Source organism: Marmota flaviventris, chromosome 13 (assembly GCF_047511675.1).
Source record: "Marmota flaviventris isolate mMarFla1 chromosome 13, mMarFla1.hap1, whole genome shotgun sequence".
NCBI lineage: Eukaryota > Metazoa > Chordata > Mammalia > Rodentia > Sciuridae > Marmota > Marmota flaviventris.
The window spans coordinates 95,388,291-95,407,548 of NC_092510.1; the positions used below are offsets into that span (position 1 = coordinate 95,388,291).

The window sequence follows — 19,258 nt, forward strand, 5'->3', positions numbered from 1 at the left end:
GTAGGTAGTACATAATTAAGCAAACATAGGCTGCTATTAATAAGGTTGATGATGATGGCAAAAAGATCACTACTAATTTCAGTTTTAATTCCTGTTTAAGGTAGTCATAAATATACCAATATTTCATCCATCTTCAATAAGTTCATAGAAGATAAAATAAGTCTGGTTCTTTTGTGATAGAAGACACTGCAGGTTACCTCAGTCACCTCCTTGCTCTTTCAAAATAGTTTAGATCTTGAAATACAAGGAACGTGAAAGCTGGTTTGAATATGTTCCTAGAAACAATCAATCCTATGAAGATTTTTATTTTTAGAAATAACTATAACTGGGTCCGGGGTAGTAGGTGAGTGACAGAACACTTGCCTACCATACACAGGCCCCGAATTTAATTCCCAGTACTGCAAAAAAAAAAAAAAAGGGAGAGAGAGAGAAAAAAAAAGGGGCTGGAGATATAGCTCAGTTAACAGAGTGCTTGCCTTGCATGCACAAAGCCCTGGGTTCAATCCGAAGCACCACAAAAAAATTTTAAAAAGAGAAAAAATAAATATCAATAACACCAGATTTTCTTGTCATTTGTTTCTTCTAGAAATGAAAAACAGGAGGTAATCTGTTTAACAAATCATTACAGCTAATTGAAGTTTCCAAAAATTTTGCCCAAGGCTGGGATTGTGGCTCAGCGGTAGAGCGCTCGCCTAGCACAGGCGGGACCCAGGTTCGATTCTCAGCACCACATAAAAAAAAAAAAAAAACAAAGGCATTGTGTTGTGTCCATCTACAAAAATTTTGTCCAGTAACACATCATTCTACTGCCATTAACTCGTGGATCTTAAAGACACAGAGATTAAAGAATGTTCTACTGAGAAGCCCTAATCAAGTAAGGTATACTACTATTCTCTTTTTCCCTTAAATATATTAACTACTTATTTACACTAAGGCTAAGAAGAAATGCCTGAATCAAAAGCTTATGCCCTAATATAGACCAACTACATCCCTAATATTATACATCCCTAATATTAACCTTTTAAGTAAAGTTCTGAAATATTTGGTCTCAAAAACATTAATGTGCTATTTTAAGTATACCAGTCAAAAATTATAAATCTAAAAGGGAGCATTTAAATTTCACTTATAAAAATAAGAACTTTTTCTATAACCATGAAGAAATGTATACACCCCAAAATGAGAGCATTTTTCACAGGATAGGATCACAAACTGCCGGAGCTGCAAACATCCTCCTGTAGCAACCACAATAAACTGTCTTCCCTCCATGGAAGCAAGGCAATGGGTTGCTAACAGAGGAACAAGTGCTCCCACCTTCATCCTGAATAGTTCTCCCCTACAAAAACAAGGACTTCAATAAGAAGCCATACATTGGGTGGGTGTTCTGACATTGAAAAGTCAAAGGGCAAAGCAAAAGGACGCTTAAGTACCTTCAATAAAATATTTTTCAGCAAAATTAATCTGCTTCATCCCAGCTTAGAAATAAGAATGGGCGAACATCTCTAAAGGCACACACCTGCTCCCCATCTTTATCCTTACAGAAGAGAGGCCTCAAAACACCCTAAGATCAGCAGAGATCTATTAAATACTATCACTTTGTACATAGAGGAATCTGTAGGATTCACTCAATCATTCCTTCCACACCAGTTTTGATAGAGAACTCCCATAGGATGGCCCTGGGAAATGTGCCATTTTGTGTGTCACTTTCCACCTCCTGTTCCATGTTCTTGAAGACTTAAGACTATAAGTTCCACAAGGACAGGGGCCATCACACCACATCCCTTCTGACAAAAGGTGTTTACACATGGCAGGAATTCAATACATGTTGCTGTCCAACTTCCAACAACTATCCAATTTTGTTGTAGAGATAAGTCATATATGAGCATGTCAGGTTTAAGTGTGATTATAAAGAAAGGATTGCCTTTTTTTATTAACACAGATACAAGAGCTTCTCTTCAATGTGCCCTTCAAAATTGTCACCTTGGGACATTATCAACTTATTCCAACAACTCTGCTTTTCAGAACCAAAAGAATATTTTTTTTTAAATCTCCTTAAGAGCAGCCAAGTATCATTTGAAGGTATACTTGATTTCTAAGACAAACACTTTCAGAATACAAATGAAACAACTCATTCTCTGTTCAGTTGTACAAAAAGCAAAATTATTTTTTAAGACTAATATTGGCAGGAGTTCAGAGAAATGGGCACTCATGCACTATAAAGCAAGTAAAACTTGGGATTTTTTTAGAGAGTAATTTGGCAATGTTTACCAAAATGAAAAACATGAATACCCTTTGAGCAATCATACTTCTAGAATTTAAGAAAATAATTGTGCAAAAAATGTTTCTCAGAATTGTTTAAAATATGTAATGAAAATCCAAACATCCACTAATAGCACATATACTATGATACATACACATAATAGAATACTTAACAATGACTAAAAACATAACAGGCTGGTTAAACAAACAAAATGTGGTATATAACATAGGATAGAATATTATTCAGCCTTAAAAATGAAGGAAATTCTGACATACGCTTCAACATGGATGAGCCTTAAGAATATCATGGGGGGGGGCTTAGCAGTAGAGTGCTCACCTCACACATGCGAGACCCTGGGTTCGATCCTCAGCACCACATACAAAAATAAACAAGTGAAATAAAGGTGTTGTGTCCAACTACAACTAAAAAACAAATATTAAAAAAAAAAAAAAAGAATATCATGCTAAGTAAAATAAGTACTTCCCATGGTATATGTACCTTATAACATGAGACAATCATGTCCAGCTCCATGAGGTCAGTTCCCCAAAGATTCCCTATTTTACAGCTTCTTTCTTCCTTTTTTTTTTTTTAAACAGTGCTGGGGATGGAAACCAAGACCTCACTACATGCACACTATCACTGAGCTACTCCCCCAGCCTCTTTCTCCCACTCTTTAACTACAGGTTCTTTAAAGCATAAAGATTTGTTTTTACTGAAAATGGAAGCAGTAGGGACATCCATGCAGAATGAGAAGACAGTAAGAGATGTTCAAACGACACAGTCATTTTTAATGTACTAGGCTGGATCTCCTTATAAAAGACAATATTCAACAAATATTTGCTAAGTTCCTACTACGTGGTTCCAGCTGCACTTTGGATACTGTTACCACTTTGCACTTTCATTTGATCATGCAACCTACATGTGGTAACTTGAGAATAATTTTAGTAGGTTTTGAATATCAAGTCTGAAATACAATTTTTTTTTTCCTGTGCTGCCTTTTAAACTGAGGGTCTTGCACATACTAGCCTAGTACTCTACCCCTGAGCTCCATCTCTAGCTGAATACAATTTTTTAATAATAACTTCATGTACACACAAACTCTCAAACTTCATCTGCAATGGCTTCTAGAAAAATGTAAAGTATGACATGGTAAAACACACAAAGAGATGGAGAAAGTCGCAAAGAGGAAATAATTCAGGATAAATTCATACACCATGGCATGACATAAGATCTTGTACATTGACCGCAGGTAAACTGCAGAATCTCAGAAGCAAAATACAACTGTAACAGCTAACCTTAACTTACTATAAAAACTAGAATTGTTCTAAGCCAAGCATGGTGCTATATATCTGTAATCCCAGTGTCTTGGGAAGATGAGGCAGAAGGATCACAAATTTTAGATCAGCCTCAGCAATTCAATGAGCCCCTAAGCAACTTAGCAAGATTGTCTCAAAATAAAAAAATAGAAAGAGCTGAGGATATGGCTAAGTGGTTAAGTACCCCTAAGTTCAAAAAAAAGAAAACAACTAGAATTGTTCTATCCTTGTATATGAATTAATTCATATAACCCTCAAGATAACCCTATTTAGTTACTATTTTTATCCCCATTTTACAAATGAAAAAAAAAACTGAAACACAGAAAGGTCAAGAAACTTGCCCAAAGCCAGACAACGGGAGTAAGAACCAAATCTAAAGAGCTTAGGATCTTAACCACTATGGTATTCAGTCTCTCAAAACGGAACAAATAATCACAATAAAAATGATCCTATTGTACTCTTTGGACTCTGAGGCCTGGGAAAAATTCCTTCCAGGGATTCCTGTAAAGGACAAGAGACAGCAAATATGCTCTGCAGCAGACAAGATTTTTAGCTCCCCTCTACTAATTCCACAGTGACTCGGTGACTCCTGAAACCACAAGAAGCAAGCAGTACATGAAACAATTGTTCAAAAAATAAAAATCACAAAACTTTACACATGAAAGGAATTTTAGAGATCATTTACTTTCCTAAAACCATAGAGGGCTTATTTTTTTAAAAATATTTTGTTGTAGATGAGCACAATACCTTATTTTATTTTTATGTGGTGCTGAGGATCAAACTCAATGCCTAACATATGCAAGGCAAATGCTCTACCACTGAGCTACAGCCTCAGACTAAGGATTTACTTTAAATAATCAGTTAGGGCTAAGTATATTTTTTGTTTGTTTGCAGTGCTCTTGATTGAACCCAGGGTCTCATGCATGCTAAGCAAGCACTCTAACACTGAGCTACACCCCTAGTCCTCTAAATGTATTTTTTAAAATCTCTAGTGATTTATGCAACTTTAACTACAAATCCATCCATACCTGAAATATTTTTTAACTTTTTAAAACAACATACCATCATGAGTCCTCCCTATACTCCTTTACTTCCCAAGAAGCTGAGACAGGCAGCAGTATGATTGAAAATATTCAAGTTCAGCCAATAGTTAGAAAGAAATTCCTCTTCTAAAATATTTTCAAAATACTGCACATTGGCTTTCCTCTGCCAGGCAGACTTCCAGCCCCCTCACCTGTGAAAACTTGTCTGAATAAGCAACAGCCTGAGGCTTCTCAAAGGTCTGCAAACTCCCAATCAAAAATTACTGCTGCCCCATCAATGTGTCATATAAATGTTGGCATGTTAATTGTGTATTTATAAGATTGTTAATGGTTAGTTAATTTACCTCTCACATCATTATTGTACTTGAAATGATTTAACGTCTGCTAGGGGAGTTAACAACATGTAACAGCAGATGCGAAGTTTTTTTGTTTGTTTGTTTGTTTTTTACCACCTTTGCACACTGTACCCGGACTTCCTATCGTTAGCATTAGGCCAAGTTAAACCTGATTGCTGCACAGGAGGCCTTAAGACTGTTACAGAAGCACTCACAGATTTATTTCCCACAAGGAATAATAACAAGTAGATCAGCAACAACATTTTTATTATATACAAAGTTTTCCACTCATAATAACCAACAGACCCTCTTTTTATTAATATTTCAACATTATTTGATCTTAAGTTCAGAATTCATTCTTCCTGGACTTCAAAAATAATTGAAGTAACTACTAACATAAAATGCACTTTACTGCCTTTTTCTGTCTTTCCAATTTAACTCTAAATTAAACCTTCATTTATTTTTTCAGACTACTAAAAGCTGGTCTTTTTTTTTCTACTAACTGTTCTGGGAATTAAAATTTTCTCCATGTGAATATGCCTAATCATGAAACAGCAAATAGTGAGACAATATATCTGGAGAGTTTATTTTTTCCTTTCACATTTTTAACTCCATATGACTAAAAATACTTACTAAATTAAGACAAGAGAAAATACATGCTTATATCTTCCTTTGAATGAGATCCATTCACTAAGCATCATTTGAGTGGGAGGTCCTAGGAACCCTACAAAAATATGTAAATCTTGGCCTGCCCCTCTCCAGGCAGTTCAGCAGAATGCCTATGTCACAAACATATAGAACAGCAACAGAAGGCAAGGTACATCTACCTCCAAAAGAGACACTAAGTATGTTTTCCAAGAGAGGTGAAAGTCAAGAGAGCTTCAGGAAAGATGGTGATGACATTTTAAGGATAACAGCCTCTCCTTAGAAAGACAAGGAGAATAGTAACTTATTTCCTGAGCTCTTACAGTGAGCTAGCCACACTAATCGCCTTTGTAGGTTTGTTTTTGGTTTTTTTTTTTTTTTTTTTTTTGGGGGGGGGGGGATTGAACCCATGCTCTATTACTAAACTATACATACCCAACTCATTTTACTCTTTGAGACAGGGTTGCTAAATTACCCAGGCTAGCCTCAAATTTGCAATCCTCCTACCCTCATTTTATTTTATTTTTTTAAACTAAAGTTTAAAGGGGTTAAGTAACTTGCCTAAGGGCACATGGTAGGTGTCTTTCAAGTTCCTCCCAAAAAGGAGTGGAGCCTATTTCCCCTTCCCTTGACTTTGGGCTCACCTTGTGCTTTGCTTTCACCAAGTGTATGCAGTGGAACTTCTGAACCTCGCCCTGAAGAGGACTTGAAACTTCTGCTGTGGCCTTAGAAAGCTTCCAACTCATAAGATGTAGGATAAAAGACCACGTGGGCAGTGGCTCAGCCATCTCAGTCACTCCATCTGTCCTGCTGAGGCCCCCAATAAATGATTATGGCCATCTGGGACCAGCTAGCCTTTCCCCACCTCCCACCAATCTATCAGAGGTAAGGTCTCTTATGGCAAATGTCTCACTCCAACAAAGGGACCACATTCTGGATTTTCTTGCCTTATTACCACTAACCACCTGAAATGCCTCAGAATTTTAACACCTGTCAAGGTCCAGTTAAAAGAGAGCCTGGTATAGTAAGTACAGTGCCTCTCAAACTTCTCCACAGATAGATCAGAAGGGCATTAAGAAGACCTGGGGAGGAACCTACGGCAGCATGCCATAAGAAATTTATGGTTAGAATTCATATTTTGCATTCTATCCCATAATATCCTATATCTGTGGTTGTTTTAAATAGGAAAAAATACCACAAAAAATTGATACTCTGGGAATATGGGCATTGCTCACCTTTTTTTTTTTTTTTTTTTTTTTAATACCCCGGATTAAACTCAGAGGCACTTAATCACTGAGTCATATCCCCAGCCCTTTTTAATTGATTTTTTTTTTAGTTGTAGATGGACATAATACCATCATTTCATTTTTATGTGGTGCTGAGGATCAAACCCAGGGCCTTCCACATGCAAGGTGAGCACTCTGCCATAGAGCTACAACCCCAGCCCCCAACCCTTTTTTAAATATTTTATTTCGAGACAAGGTCTTGCTAAGTTGTTTAGGGCCTCACTAAGACTGGCTTTAAACTTGAAATCCTCCTGATTCAGGCTCCGGAGCCACTGGGATTATAGGCAAATACTCACTCTTGTGGCTTCTAATACCCCATAACACAGACTGGGATTCTCCCAACTCCAGTTTGAATGGTAAGAGTCTTGTGGAAAAACAGACTTTGGAGTCAGAAATAAATGATTTTGTAATGATGAAATGGCACTTTATCAATGGACCACTCAAAATCTAAATTTTGTTCAAAATATGTTTCCTATGACAAAGATAAAGAATGTACGTATTAATCTCACTAAATATATAAAGTTCTAAGCACAAGTTAAACTAGAATATTATTCAGCTGCTTTAATGCAATTGGTATTTTTTTTAGATGTTGATGGACCTTTATTCATTTATTCATTTTTTTCATTCATTTATTTATGTGGTGCTGAGAATCGAACCCAGTGCCTCACACATGCTAGGCAAGCACTCTACTACTGAGCCACAACCCCAGCCTGTAATTGGTATTTTCAAAGGGTTTTGAAATAACATTTTTTATCTAGCAATAACTGTGAAACTTCAGACACCATCCCTAAAATTCCAAACCTGCCAACATCTCTAGTTGTAGAAGAAAAGTGCCAGTTTGATGCAATATAGCCCTAAATTATTTTTCAATGGGTGTTGTCTCTCTGGAATAGTAGGTTTGAATGACACTTGTGAAAATAAACAATTTCGGGTTTTACTTTAATAACTCAGGTAAAAATGTTTATAGTTTTACCTCAAGTGAAGACTATGAATAATGGCAAATTATTCATACATGTTTTTTGATGTGAAATTATGAATAAGGGGCTGGGTTGTGGCTCAGCAGTAGAGCGCTCACCTATCATGTGTGGGGCGCTGGGTTCGAGCCTCACCACATAAAAATAAAATAAAGGTATTGTGTCCAACTACAACTAAAAAACCCAAAATTTTAAAAGAAAAATTATGAATAATGTCAAATCATTCAACATGTTTTTCGATGTGAAATTACAGGTTTAGGAACTTAAACTGTAAATAGCACTCAACTGCCTGCCAAATTCTCATCCAGAGATTTCATTTGACAAATATTCATAAAACACTTCCTATATGTCGGACACCAGAGATAAGAGTGCTAAGAGGGGAAAAAAAAAGAGTTGGCCACTGCCTTCATGGTGCTGAAAGTGTATATGGTAGACAGAATTTTAAAACAGCTCCAGAGTTTCTTGCGCTTGGTGTCAACATCTATCCCTCTGTGTTATCCCCTCTTGAGTGTGGATGGGAACTTCCTTGTTTATAGCCAACAGAATATGGCAAAGATGATAGGACAGTCACTGTCTTGATGATATTCCACTGTGACTCCATCTTAGCCAACTGAAAAAAAGAGACATTCAAAGACGGAGAGATTATCCTTGAAGAAGTGAGTCATGTTAAAAAAAAAAAAAAAAAAAACTATACATGGCAAGGACTGAGGGCAGTTTGTAAGAGCTGAGAATAGTTCCTAACCATGAACTAGTGAGAAAAGGGACACCTCAGTCATACAGTCACAAGGTAAAGAATTTTATAACCATCTGAGACAGGCTGGAAGTTCTTTTTCTAATTAAGCTCCAAGATGAATCCATAACCAGCTAACACCTGAATTTCATCCCTTTGAGACCAGGAGAAGGGAATCCAGCTAAAGCCTTGATTTCTAACTTGCTGTGAAACCAAAATCTTATACCATTTAAGCTGATTATGTTTGTGGTAACTTCTTATGCAGCAAGAGAAAGTGAAAACAAAACTAAAACCTTACACATACAACACTGTAAGGCTCTCTGCAATCCAGTGTCACTCACCTGCGCCTCCCGGCTATCCGTGACTTCCAGGACAACTCCTGCCACATTCTGGCCTTTGGCAAAGATTGACCTTTTTGTGAGATGTGTCCTTCTCCTCTAACACTGTCCCCATCTTCCAAGTCCAACTCAAGTATCTCAACCTCTGCAAATCCTTCATCAATTCCCCAAGTTCAAACTGTTTTAAAAGAATTTTATTTCTACCTTCATTCATTAGTTGAATGGAATATCTTTTCTTTTTTCAGTATTAGGAATTTAATCCAGGTACTTGAAGCTATATCCCCAGCCCATTTTTAGTTCCAAGACAGGGTTTCACTAGCCTCCAAAATTGCAATCTTCCTGCCTCAGTCTCCCAAGTCACTGTGATTACAGGTATACACTACCTTGCACAGCACAGGGATGTTGTTAAACAAGGTATAATGCAAAACACAGGACCCACAACAGAGAGTTATAATCCCCAAAATGTCAACATCAATAATTCTGAAATTGAGAACTCGTAATGTGTGGTTTGAAGTCACTAAATTTGTGGTAATTTCCAACTCCTTTGGAGCTGTTTCATTTTTACTAAAACTAAGCCACAGGACTTTAAAATGCTACTAAAATCTATGCTCAAAATTTCTAAGATGTAATCAACTCCTAGGATCAACTCCTAATATGTTTTCCTAAATTTTAACTATCCTAAGGAAAACCAAAGCTCAAACTGCTACTGACAAGCTGCATTCCCTCAAACTTATCCCATGGTCTGAAAAGCCAGTCCTCCCTTGGGGACACTGAACTTAAAACATGAAAGAGGTGAGAGTAAGCTGTGTGGACACAGCTTGTGGGAGAGAGGAGCAGGCCCCTCACTGCTCAATAATCAGCAAGAAGTTCCCCACAAGGAGGCAAGCAGCAGAGGATCCAGTCTGGAAAAGCAGGCAACCTGGGAGGGGCTTGTAAGCCATTCTGAGGCTGGCAAACATGGGGGGTCACTAGAGAATTGTGAGGAAAACAGTGACATGATCTAACTCACATTTAAAAAGATCTCCCTGGCTGCTATGTTAAGGAGTGAATGAATCAATGGATGAATGAAAGAACAAGCTAATCACACTACTTTTTTTCCCTTTTTAATAATAATCTGTTTATGTGTTGGTTTTCTCTTCTATATTCTAAATTCCTTAAGGACACTGACTGTCTTATTTATCACTATGTTGACAGTTTCTAGTAGAATATGGATGACATCCAATAAGAGCTCAGTGTGGAATGAATAGAAAAACAAATGAATCTTTCTTGTTTCCAAGAAGCTGTGCCATAATTTTCCAAAGTGGGGTAGGGTGGGAGTATTCGTGGTGCTGGTTCAGCATATAGTTTAAAATTTCTTTTTCTTTTATTGCCTTCTCAGTATTTAAAGTTTGCTAGCACAAGTGAAAGAATTCAACAGAGTTGCTTCCTCTTAACTGGCTCTAGGTTAACCACAACATCATTTAAAAAAAAAAAAAAAAAAAAACAGTTTATTACAAGGACCATTCAGGAACCCTGAATTCCTATTCCTCAATTACCAGAGACCTAATTGCATGATCTTGGTCAGACCATTTCTATCATTTAGAGAACTATAATATAGATTCTATTATTATTCAGGTTTTACAAATCAGTAAAATGAGGATATATCTGCAAAAGGCCACACAAGTAAGAGGCAGGGCCAGGATAAGATTCAGGCAGCCTAGTTCTGAATGCTTCCTTCTCCAAAGCACTTTGAACACTGTGCCTCACATTCCACTTTCAGTCCACTTCATCACAATCTTCCTAGCCCACTGCTCGCACTAGTCCACATGAGAACACAAATAGATTTATCTGTTCATCCAGCAAGAATGAATACTCACTACATACTGCAAGTCTGAAGTAAAGTACTAAGTCAAAGTCCCTATCCCCAAGAGGGGAGTCAAGCAGGGGAGAAAAGACAAGAATATAAATGGTCATAATAAAGAATGAGAGCAATAGAGGATCCGACATACTATGGAAATGCAAAGGAAAAATGCCTAAATGAAACTGGATACTCAAGACAGGCTTCATAGAGATGAATACGACCAAGATAAGGCTGTGGCTGTGGCTCAGTGATACAGCACTTGTCTAGCACGTGTGAGGCACTGGGTTTATTCTGCAGCACCACATAAAAATATATAAATAAATAAAATAAGTTATTGTATCCATCTACAACTTAAAAAAAAAAGACCAAGATAAGGGAGGTAGTCACTTCCAACTCACCTAAAGAATATGAAAAAGAGCCAGGTTCAGTAGCACACACTTGTTATCCCAGCAACTTGGGACACTGTCAGGAGGATGACAAGTTCAAAGTCAGTGTAGCCAACTTAGTAAGACTCTGTCTCAAAATAAAAAAATAAGAAAGGTTGGGGATGTAGCTCAGTGGTAAAGCATCCCTGGGTTCGATCCCCAGGTTTGACAAAAAAGAACAGTGAAAAAAAAAAGAGCTAGTATTGAAATAATCTAGAACGCTGGCTTCTTGATCAAAGTGTTTACAATAAATCTCACTCCAGTTCTGTCCTATAAGTTGCAAATTAACACAAGCCCATCCATGAGTTATTGCAGAAGCAGAGAGGATCCTTTGTAGTTGGACAAGACAAAGGAATGGGGAAAGCGAAGAAAGGGCAGACAGGAGAAGCAGAGAACAACCAAGCATCAGATCACTGGGGTTCAAATCTGGACACAGTCACTCATTGTGGGGCCTAGAAAGAGTAACAACTTCTGTATCTCCATTTCCTCATCTACAAGGAAATAATTTTGGTGCCTAACTCACAGAATTGCTATGGAGACTGAATGAATTAATATATGTTAAATATTTACTATGCCACCTATACTCATCATACAATGTTTGCTATTAATTATTATTGCTATCATTCCATGGTCTAAGCTTACTGGAAGGCTGGAAGAGAGGGCAGCAATCAAGACAGCATGGCACTAAAGTAAGAAACAGCGAACACCTAAAGTTCAAAGTTGCTGATTAGATAGCCACTTTAGAGAGTTGTGTGGAAGATTAATTTGATGGACAAGACAGAAGATGGGTTATAAAGCCCAAGGAAGAGATGATGAAATCTGACGTAAAGCTGTGAAAGATGGTTCTGTAAATCCAATAGGCAAGAAACATTTAAGAGATAAAAAATTGTAGAATTTGATGACTTAGTGGTCATGAAGGTTTACACAATAGTGCCAACAAATGAAACTGCAAACTCAAAAGTAGGAACACTTCCATTACAGGTATAGTGGAGATAAGGAGTTATTTTTCAGTTACATTGAACTTGGAATATCCATGTATTATCCAAATAGAGGTCTATCAAAACACAAACTTGATAGCTCAGGAGAAAGCTGAGAAAATCTTAAAGACATCAATGCACAAGTGACAGATGAAGCTAAGGATATAACTGAGCTTGCCCAGTATGCAAGCAATGAACACCCAAGGAACAGCAATAGTTAAAAGGTAATATGAAAACGCAGAAGCTACTAAACAAAACAAGTCAATCTTTACCTAGATTTTAAAGTTATGATCCACTGGACTATGAAGTCCTTGAGAGGAAAGCACTCTGACCCTTGACTTCCTATCACTAACACCCAACATATAATGCCCAGTACACATATGCTTGTGAAATGAACCTGACGAACAGAGAAAACAGGAAGTTGGGCTGGGGACGCGGCTCAAGCGGTTGCGCGCTCACCTGGCATGCGTGCGGTCTGGGTTCGATCCTCAGCACCACATACAAAGATGTTGTGTCTGCCGAAAACTAAAAAAAAAAACAGGAAGCTTTCCCATCTAATAAAACAAAAGGCTCACGGAACTCCTTGAACCTAGAGTTGGCTCCAGGCCAGATCAGAGCCAGTTCAGAGGAAAGTAGAAGCAAAAAGGAGCTCCGCCATGTGCACCACTGAGGAGATGCGATGATGCAGCTGCCATGGGAAACAGTTTGGCAGTTCCAAAGTGTTTATAAAAACAGAAGGGCCACAGGAACCAGCAATTCCTCTTCTAGATAAATACCCAGAACTGAAAACACATGTTCACAGAAAAAAAGTGTGCATGTTTACAGTAGCATTATTCCTAACACAGAAGGTGGGAATAACCCAAATGTCCAGCGACTGATGAGTGGATAAACAAAAAATGTGGTATTACACTCTCAATATTATTTGGCAATAAAAAGGAAAGAAGTACTGGGGTTGGGGTTGTGGCTCAGTAATAGAGTGCTTGCCTAGCATGTGTGAGGCACTGGGTTCGATTCTCATGCACCACGTATAAAATAAATTAAAAAAACAAAACAGGAAAGAAGTAGTACTGATATATGCTACAATATACATGGACCATAAAAATATTTTGCTTGGCAAAAGAAGCCAGATAAAAGCCCATATATATTGTATGATTTCATTTATATAAAAGGTTTAAAATAGGGCTGGCTGGGGTGGGGGCTCAGTGGTAGATTGCTCACCTAGCATGTGCAAGGCACTGGGTTCGATCCTGAGCACCACATAAAAATAAATAAAATATTGGGGCTGGGGATGTGGCTCAAGCGGTAGCGCGCTCGCCTGGCATGCGTGTGGCCCGGGTTCAATCCTCAGCACCACATACAAAGAAAGATGTTGTGTCCGCCGAAAACTAAAAAAAATAAATATTAAAATTCATTTATAAATAAATAAATAAAAGGTATTGTACAACTACAACTATAAAAAAAAATTTAAGGTTTAAAATAGGCAACATCATAGAGACAGAAAAGAAATTAGTGGTTCAGACGGTAGGTGAGGAGGAATGAGGACTGACTGCTAATGGAGTAAAGGTTTCTTTTGAGGGTAACAAAAACAATGTGTTAGAATAAGATAATAGCGGAGGTTATACAACTTTAAAATTATACAAAATTATTAAATAGTATACTTTAAAAGGGTGAATTGTGCCAGGTGTGGAGGCACATGAGGGGCTGAGGCAGGAGGACTGCAAGTTCAAGGCCAACCTGGGCAACTTAGCAAGACTCTACTTCAAAATAAAAAGGTGTACCTAGGGGTGTAGCTCAGTGGTACAGTACCTCTAAATTCAACCCCTAATACCTGTGGGGGGTGTAGGGGTGGAATTCTATGGTATGTGAATTATATCTATTTTTAAAAAGAAAGAAAGGAGGTAGAAACACAAGAAAGACAGAATCCATGCTGCTGCATCTTAGATGTCTTCCAGTTTAGATGATTCCAACCCAAGGACACCAACAAAGTGGTTAACTGAGCAGAGCCAGCAACACTAACCATAAAAAATTTAAAACAATTTTAATTCTTCTTAAACGACAGATATGAAAGTCTGGGAGGTGCCAAGTTTTTTTCCTTTGGGGGAAAAAACTGTCAAATATATTAGTAGAGGAGCTAACCTACATTTCTAGTTGAGGAAGATTAATTCTAGTGCCAGAAATCCCAGCAGAACTTCTGACTTTGTTAAAGCAAATCCCACACACTGGAACAGCTCCTCCTCCCAGGGCACCAGACAGCATTCTAATCCACACTAAAGCAGGGCCCTACGAAGCCACAGAGTGAGAGAATACAATGCCTCTGCCAGTGGCCTACTGAGCCACTAGTACTTCAGGAGTAATTTTCCTCTTCACTTTGGGGGGGGAGGGGCCTGAAAGGGATAAAACAAGAAAGGCAACATGACACGACCAAAAAACAAAGGTTTGGAGAACTGGGGGTCATAGCAGCTGAGAAAAATGGGATGCTTCCAGTTTCTAGGCGACACTCCCAGTTTCTAGGCCTTAGTTCTTTCTTTAAAAAAAAAAAAATTTATTTTTTGTAGTTGTAGTTGGACACAATAACTTTATTTTATTTATTTATATGTGGTGCTAAGGATTGAACCCAGGGCCTTGCACGTGCGAGGCGAGCACTCTACCACTGAGCCATAACCCCAGCCCTCCGTTCCTTCTTTTCTTATATCACAATGTTGATGCCCACTCACCCTCTTCAAATATACTTTCACACAACCCTATAAATAATCTATTAAATCAAATATATAAGAAGAGACAAGTCGTAACAAGGTAAACATACTGGAAAGTGTGTTTGGAACAACCAAAATGTAGCTTATTAACTAAAGCACCTGGCTTACACCCAAGAGATTTCATCCACTATGAACATTTTGAACTAATGCTAGCCCAACTCCCCCCCACTAAAATACAGTCCACTTAATAAATAAAACATTTACCTAAAATAAAGTATAGGAGATAGAAATTTATATCAGGAGCTATAGAGATAGTACTGTAAGGGAAAGATGAAAGAATAAATTTATAGTATCAAAAAGCAAAGATTAACTCTTTTACCTTTTGCATAATGACTGTAGGACTGAAAAGTGACACTCGAATATTAGTATCCTCCCTGGTTCACCTGAAACAAAATTAGTTGCTAATACTGTACATTTTGGGGTCAAATTGGAAAATAAGACTTATGAACCCCATATCTATAACATAATCAAACACACAATCTTGAACTCAAAATTATGAAGTATAGAGAATATCCAAGTCAGGAGCCATTTTTCTTATTCTTATAGTGCTGGGGCTTAAACCCAAGGGTCTTATACATGTTAGGCAAGCACCCAACCACTGAACTACATCCCCAGCTCCCTATCAGGAGCCCTGACTCTTTTCTATGATTCTTATAAGCATTTAATTATCAACCCTGTGCATCCTACCTCTATCTCTAGATCTCGACCACTTCTCTTCCTCTCAATAATCTAATGCAAGCCACAATCACTCACCATGGCTATAATGGTTGTTTCCTAATTTATCTTAAAAACTTCCCAAACTCCATAATATGACTGAACTTTGCCTACCTCTATGCAGTCCCATTTCCAACTCACCCTTCTAGTTCTTTCTACTCCAACCATACTGAATTTTGTTCTCTTTTGTTGTTGTTTGTTATTCTCCTTTTGGTGGTACTGGGGACTGAATGTGCTAGGCAAGCGCTCTACCAACAGCTACATCCCCAGCCCTAACTGTTCTCTTCAAGCCTTGAACATCATTCTCCCTCCTCCTCTTCTTCCTTCTTCCTTCCTTCTTCTTTTCTTTTTCTCCTCCTCCTCCTCCAATATTTTTAGTTGCCAATGGATTTTTTTCACTTTATTTGTTTATTCATATGTGGTGCTGAGGATTGAACCCAGGGCCTCACACATGATAGGCAAGTGCTCTACCACTGAGCCACAAACCCAGTCCTAACATATGAAATATGAAATACTTCTTTATGAAAACATTCTCTGTCCTATCACCTGGTTTAGATTTTCCTTTCTCCTTTATCCTCCGATCCCAATTTAGGTATCACCTGTTTCAAGAAGATTTGACTTTACCAAGTCCAATGTAGGTATTCCTCCAAACTCATCTTGTCTCTCATTACCGTAGAAAGCTAGACCCTTACAGATTGCAAGTCCCATGAGAGCAGGAACTGTATCTATAGTTTTCATTGCTCAATTCCTAGAACTATACTTAGTTCTTAAAACAGACTTAGCAAATACTGACAGAATAAGTGAAAGATTATAATTAAGTAAAAAGTTAAAATGACTGAACAATTTTGTTTGTTTTTATGCAGTGCTGGGAACCAAACTCAGGGCCTCATGCATACTAGGCAAGTACTCTACCACTGAGCTATACATCCAGCCCTGCAAGTGAAAGATTTTGTATATATTATTTTCTTGATATATAATATATAGTTTTTAAGGGGCCTGGGGTTGAGGCTCAGGGGTGGAGCACTTGCCTCACACATGTGAGGCCCTGGGTTCAATCCTCAGCACCACATAAAAATAAATAAACAAGGGGCTGGAGTTGTGGCTCAGTGGTAGAGCACTTGCCTAGCATGTGTGAAGCACTGGGTTCAATTCTCAGCATCACATATAAATATATTAGTAGGGGCTGGGGATGTGGCTCAAGCGGTAGCGCGCTCGCCTGGCATGCGTGCGGCCCGGGTTCGATCCTCAGCACCACATACAAACAAAGATGTTGTGTCCGCCGAGAACTAAAAAATAAATATTAAAAATTCTCTCTCTCTCTCTCCCTCCCTCCCTCTCTCACACTATCTTTAAAAAAATAAATAAATAAATAAATATATTAGTAAACTAAAGGTCCATTAACAACTAAAATAAATAAACAAAATAAAAGTATTGTGTCCCTCTACAACTAAAAAAAAAAAAAAACTTTAAATAGGTTTAAAACTTTAATTTTAAAGAAAACTATATATATATAAATGAAATCCAATTCTTCTTAACATCTGTGGGGAAAAGGACTTGGGCATACATGCACTTTCTACAACCCTAACACTAATACCAAATACAATCAAAAGGAGTAAAGCTACTACCTCAGTGGGGCTGGTGTTCTTAGCATTGTTCCAAAACTTTCAATTTCCTTAAATGGAAAAGGTGAAAAAGGTATGTATAATCTGCCCCAACCCCACACAAAGGAATGCTAGACCCACTATAGAGAATGTGCTTACTCCAAATAGCTCACCAAGTGAAGGTTACTGTGAAATACTTCAAATTCCATAAGCACTTAGGACAGCAGAGTGCAGGAAAGGAATGTTCCAAGCACAGACTAATGGAATAAGGTATAAATGAAATAAAGCCTGATGCATGACTATCTAAGGAAGTCTAAGCTGAAGACTGAGTCTGTTTTTTTCTGAAATCATTAACCAAGATTCAGTTTGTAAAACAGATTTGAAATACCTAACATATTTTATAAGTTCCACATATAAATCATAAAGATAACTAAAGAAATTAAAAATAAAATAACTTCCTTTACCTATTTTAAGATATATAAACCTCTAACATATTTCAGGCTCAGTTTTTACATTTTGGGATCTTTTTTACACCAACAATTTGAATTCGTATCATGTTATTATCTATGTAAACAAGAACAGAAGTTATACCAACTTGAATTTTTATTATCATTTTGGGGATGCAATCCCTCTTTTAAATCTGTTCATATTTTAACTCAGCAACTTCAGTCATCAAAGCTTCATTAGCTTGTAAACAAACTGTTTCCCAGGTAAACTGAATTGCCCTACACAAGGATCTTAAGCAAATAAATAAGTACAAAACAGGCAGAGATTATAAATTAGGGCAGACAAATCTGTATCTAGCCCCACGCCGGTAAAGAGCATTCTATCAATATAGTGAAATGCTAATCTCCTAATTAACAACCTAATTAGGTAATTATGGCTTTGCAGAGGGATGCCGAAATGAAATATGACAACATGGTCACCTCTTTATATGGCACCTGTGGGCCTTTTCAGCTGTCATTGCAAAGAGTGCAATATCAATTTGAACAGATGACAAAGTGCTGTCATTTTTCATTCTGATAATATACAGAATGCTTTGGACAGAAGCAGTTTACAAAAGAAAAAATTCGCCTGGTATTTTCCTAATTCAAATATGCTCAAATACTTAAATTTTTTGCAGGTTTTTATACTGCTTATAAAAGAATTTCTGGGCACATTAAAAAAAAACTGGTCACAATCCTCAATTGTACATGTGGAAACTATTTCAATTATGAAATACATGACAATTAGAGAAATGTATAAGGCAACAATTCATCATGACATTTTAATAATACAGTTATAAGAAAATTAAAAATCCAAACTAAAAATCTTCGAATTTTTTTCCTATAAAATAAAAAAGTGAGATAGAAATTCATACTTGTAAATTATGAATAAATTAAAATGAAGACCAAGCCTGAAGAATTACTGAGCAAAATCAGTTAGACCTCAAAAGTGACTTCAACCTTGCTTGATTTGCAAAAATAAGTGAATCTAACTTAGTAACTTGTCCTATTTCTTGTAAATGTATAAGAAAAAGAGAACTTAAGCTGAACCAGTCAAAAGTAACCCACAAATTTATCATATAATTCCCAATGGATAGATCAAATAAGGCAAAAAAACTCTACTATTATCACCAACCAAATATTTTCTTTGGTTTACTTCTATGTTCCTCCTATAATTACTTTCTCATTGCAATCCCATTGTGAACCACTTCTGGTTTAGAACTGATCACTTCATGAATCACTGTTTGCTCAAATAAATTCTTTAACATTTTTTGTGTCTCAGGTGACTTTTTTTTTTTTAAACACAAATGATTTTCTACATCAAAAAAGCACTTCCCAATACATAAGTAATAAACTTACAAACAAGCTCTGTATACCAATGACCAACTTTGCTCTCAAGGAGATAGGACTGTACTCCCTCTGAAAATAAAGACAAAGCTATCCCAAGACTCTTAATCCCAGTGGTCACTGAAGCGGTGACGGTAGCACTGAAACACTGGTACCAACATAGATACAAGTCTTCTTCCATGATATTCTCTT

At 37.3% G+C, this 19,258-nt stretch overlaps 1 protein-coding gene across 3 annotated transcripts in view; it reads right to left on the reverse strand.

Annotated features, from left to right (window-relative positions):
* Mapkap1 (MAPK associated protein 1) overlaps positions 1–19,258 on the reverse strand; it is a 230,116-nt gene that overhangs the window by 201,212 nt on the left and 9,646 nt on the right. The gene's annotated exons all lie outside the window — the stretch shown is intronic.